General features: G+C 44.6%; 1 long non-coding RNA gene across 1 annotated transcript; it reads right to left on the bottom strand.

The window, feature by feature from the left end:
* Positions 1-346: 346 nt before the first annotated feature.
* Positions 347-4,330, bottom strand: LOC104985072. The gene is made up of 2 exons (XR_824828.1): positions 4,191-4,330; positions 347-713 (listed from the first exon to the last, which is right to left on the bottom strand). It is a non-coding gene; the product is annotated as an uncharacterized LOC104985072 (long non-coding RNA).
* Positions 4,331-4,640: the final 310 nt, after the last annotated feature.

Genomic DNA, 4,640 nt, shown 5'->3' with positions numbered 1-4,640 from the left:
GAAGGGGCCTCCTGGGAAAATCAGGGAAAATACCAGAGGATGGGGCACCGGATCCTGAGAAGGTAAGCCAAGAGGACAGGTGTTGTCCAAACTCCCCATGTATAGATGAGAACCAGCCGCCAGATAGCGAAAGGGACTTACCCTGGCTCATTCAGTGAGACAGTGGCAACCTAGCTTCCCGTCTTAACCCCCATCGTTCACCACAAGCCAGTGGCCTCTCAATAAATAGGATTGGTTTATCCAGTGCAAACCCTTTAACATCCTCCCATCCTAGCTTCTTCTCTCAATCCACGACAGCCCCGTGTGATTCTGACACATTTCTGTTAAATAAATATGTAATCCCCCATTTTCCAGGCAGAGAAACTGAATTTTTTTTAATGGTATTAATTCAGAGGTTAGCAAACTTTTTCTGTAAAAGATCAAATAGTAGATGTTTTACTCTTGCAGGCCACTGAAGCTCTCTCTTGCATAGTCCTCTTCTTCTCCACCTCCTCCTTCTCATTTCTTCAGCCCTTTAAAAAGGTTAAAACTATCTTCAGCTGCGAGGGCCCACAGGCCAGTTTGTCCATCCTTGGTATAATGGAAGAGCAGCAATCCTCGGTGTCCCAGAAGGTGGACTCTGCTGCTCTTCTAGAGCAAATCCCTGCATCTCTGAGCCGCAGGCCCTCAACCATGAAAGGCAGGCCACGCTCCTTCTCTCCAAGACTAAAAATCTGAGAAATAAAGATTATGAATATATACATTATATAATATATTAAAATATATATAATTATATTATAATTATATATATTATATAATATGTACTGTATAATGAGTAAAAACTGGGAACACAAAATAACCATGGCCTACCCAGGGAAAAATTGTTTTTGCAATTGAAATAAAATACACACAGAGCAACATTCACCATTTTAACCACTTCAAAATATATACTGCAGTGAAGACAGCAGTTTTTTAATTTCTTTTTTCAATTTATCTTGGGTCTTCGTGGGTAAGCGCTCCAGGGCCAGGATGCCGTGGCTCCATGGAGTGGGGGCCCAGGCGCCTTCTCCCTGGTTGCTCCTCCATCCCTAGAGAGGCATCCTTGGTCACAAGGTCCCAGACGGCTCCCCAGCACCTTGTCTGTCACTTCAGCCCAGCTGGAAGGGAGCAGTGAAGGGCAGAACATTGCCCATTCCTTGTGAAGGGCAGGACCCGGAAGTAGATCCAGGGGCTTTGTAAGGGAGGAGCTTTCCGTTAGCTGTAACTTAGTACCAGGACTCCACCTCCCTACCAAGAAGCCTGGGATATGTGGGAAGCTGTGTGTCCAGCTAAGAACCAGGCGATCCGTTATTAGGAAAGAGCGGGCCGGAACTGATATTGAGGGGATCATCCATTATCTTTGCCCAAAGCATCTGGCTCAAAGAAGCTCTACAAAAGATAACTGCTATTGTTGTCTCTTCTTTGAAAAACTCAGAGGGTGAATTTGAAAGGTGCACGTAAATACTGGATACCAATACAGCACATTAGACTTTGCAATCAACACAGGAGGGTTTAAGTCTCTATTTTCATGCCTTCCCAGGCTGTGTGACTTCTCTGAATCCTGCTTTCATCATTTGTCAAGCCCGGCAAAAGTTATACTGTTCACAGGAAAAATTAATGAACATAAAGCTTAAGTGCAATGTCCAGCCCGAAGCGGGTGCTCCATAAATGGTCATTAATATTGATAAGAAATGTGTATGATATTTGTGATGAGCTCAGAGATCAGACAGGCCTGGGTTCAAATGTGGACTCTTGTACTTCCTAGCTGGGCAAAGTCCAGCTCTGACTCAGTCTCCTCTCTGTGAAATGGAGCAGTAACAGTTCCAGCCCACTGGATGGCTTTCAGGCTCCAAGGAATCGGTGACACATTGAAACCAGCAGCAAAGAGTTATTATCAGGTCACCTTTCCCATTTTGAGCGTGCAGAGCAAGAGGCAGGGTCAAAAGGCTGTTGTTGGTTTTCCCTGGCGGTGCAGTGGTAAAGAGTCTACCAGCCAATGCAGGAGACACGGGTTTGATCCCTGGTCCGGGAAGATCCCACATGCCATAGGGCAGCTAAGCCCGTGGGCCGCAGCTACTGAGCCTGTGCTCTAGAGCTCGGGGGCCGCAGCTACTGAGCCTGTGCTCTAGAGCTCGGGGGCCGCGGCTACTGAGCCTGTGCTCGAGAGCTCGGGGGCCGCGGCTACTGAGCGCATGTGCCACAGCTAGAGAAAAGCCCACACAGCAGCCAAGGTCCACCACAGTCAAAAATAAATAAGCGATTTTTTTTAAAAGGCTGTTGCTGCAAACATAATTTTGTGCAAAGAAGTCATACGTGAAAGAATTAATGCTGTGTTATGCCAATTCATAAAGTCCGTGCACGCGAGCTCAGTTGCTTCGGTCGTGTCGCTTTCCTTTGTGATGCTGTGGATTGTAGCCAGGTTCTTGGGTCCGTGGGATTCTCCAGGCAAAGAATATTGCAGTGGGTTGTCACGTCCTTCTCCAGAGGATTTTCCTGACCCAGGCATCAAATCCGCATCCCCTGCACGCTGGCAGATTTTTAACCGACTGAGCCAGCAGGGAAGCACGTAAAGTTTGGTTACCATTCAGCGTGGCAATAGAGACTGGCAGAGAGCTTCGAGGGGACTGGGAAAGCTCTGGCCCTTGGTCAGGGGGCCGATTACCCTGCTGTGTTGCCCTGGTGAAAATTTATTGAGCTGTCACTGGTGTGTGCACTTTTCTATACGTAGGTTACCCTTCAGTAAAACGCTTCCTCCAAAGCATGGCTGTGGTCTATTAGAAGCCTCGGCCGTGGCTGAGGGGCACAGACAGGGACATCCTTCCTCGCCAGCCACCACAGTTTCTGTTTCGGCTTCCCCGTCAACCTAGCCTCTACCGCTGGAGCCTCGGGCCACAGAGTACCTCTTCCCCCGGAATGTGGCCTCATTACCACATCCGGGGCCAGTCTGGAGCCAGCCAGCCTGACTGCCCAAGTTATCAGCTCCTAGACTGTGGGAGAGACTTGTTGAGACAGGGGAACTTCAATAAGTCACCTGGAACAGCAGCCTTATTTCACTGATCTTATAGATGGGACTAGTGTTCAGCCTTCATTTCATTCATCCAGACATTATGTAGGTAGCTCTCCACAAGGTTTGTGGTTGATTTTTGTTGTTCAGTTGCTAAGTTGTGTCTGACTCTTTGTGACCCCATGGGCTGCAGAATGCCAGGCTTCCCTGTCCTTCACCATCTCCTGGAGCTTGCTCAAACTCATGTCTACTGAGTCGGTTGTGGTTGGTACAAAGACGTTTCATTCAATCATGCCATGAACAGGAATTGAGCACCCACCAGGCACTGTGCCCCTGTAGAGAAACAGACATGGTCCCTGCTTTCCTGAAACATTCTATGCAATTAACTGGCCTGCTTTCTTCAAAAGTGTTAATAAAGTGTTAATAAAAAATAAAGTCATAAAGGACAAAGGAAAGCTAAGGAATCATTCCAAATTAAAGAAAACTAAAGAGACATAATAGCTAAAGGCATAACATGGTCTTGAACTGGATCCTGTACTTGAGGGGGAAAATGCTGTAAAGGTTATTGTAACAATTGACAAAATTGAAATATGGATGGTATTAAAGTATTATATTGAGGTAAATTTCCTGAATATGGCAACTGTGCTTAGTTACTTAAAATAATATCCTGTTCTTAGGAAAGATATGCTGAGATATTAAAGGGTAAATGGGGCATGATGTATATAATCTATTCTTAAGTGGTTTCAAAAAAATGAATGTTAGTAATGAATAAATATTCACATGAAGAAAGAGAAGATGATAAGGCAAATGCAGCAAAATATGAAAAACTGGTGAATCTGGGTAAAGGGCATCCTGAAATACTCAGAATTATTCTTGCAACATTTCTATAAATTCAAAACTATCTTGTAACCTGTAATTGTGGTTGCATCTGGGGTGAAGAAAGGAACAGGGAGGAAGGAAGATTCACTTTTCTACCCTTTTGTACTTTTTAGAACATTACCTAGTCGAATAAATATAAAGTGTAAAAAAAAAAGAAGTTCATTTATTAGATACATGTTCTAGACACTGTGCTACTTCTTACGTACTCCAGATAATTCTCATTTCTTCCTCTCTACTATAAGCATGCACAGAGGAGAAAACTTAGTCTCAAAAAAGAGAGGTGATTCACCCACGGCAGAACCCGGAATAAGGAATTCAGCTGGGTCGGTCTCATCTCAAAGGCCTCAAAGTCAGTTGAGCAGGATCTTTGCCTGTCAAGAGAGGTTTCTCAAAACCTTCTTCATTGTTTAAAGGAAGAGAAAAATGCATCTGGCTCTTACTCTGTGGGTGTGGTTTGTCCACTGTGAAGATTAATCAGGGGTGTAGCTATTTGACCAATTAGTCATTCAACACACATTTATAGAAAATCTTTATTGGGCTCAAAGGCAGAATGACCATGATTTACAAGTACAGGGAAGTATTAGGAGTTCGAAACTGTTCCAGGGTAAGGAGCAGCCAGGGGACAATCAGGAAGCATTTCTGTGTAAACTGCTCAAACAGATTTCAGAAGCTGACTCTGCAAATGTCCAATAATTTGAGCTGAGTTGTTTTTTTTTTTTTCCTTTGTCAATAAATACTT

The sequence above is a fragment of the Bison bison genome, unplaced genomic scaffold (assembly GCF_000754665.1).
Source record: "Bison bison bison isolate TAMUID 2011002044 unplaced genomic scaffold, Bison_UMD1.0 scf7180017864038, whole genome shotgun sequence".
Classification (NCBI taxonomy): Eukaryota; Metazoa; Chordata; class Mammalia; order Artiodactyla; family Bovidae; genus Bison; species Bison bison.
Note: the sequence above shows the minus strand (reverse complement) of the source record. Positions and strands in the feature narration are given on the sequence as shown.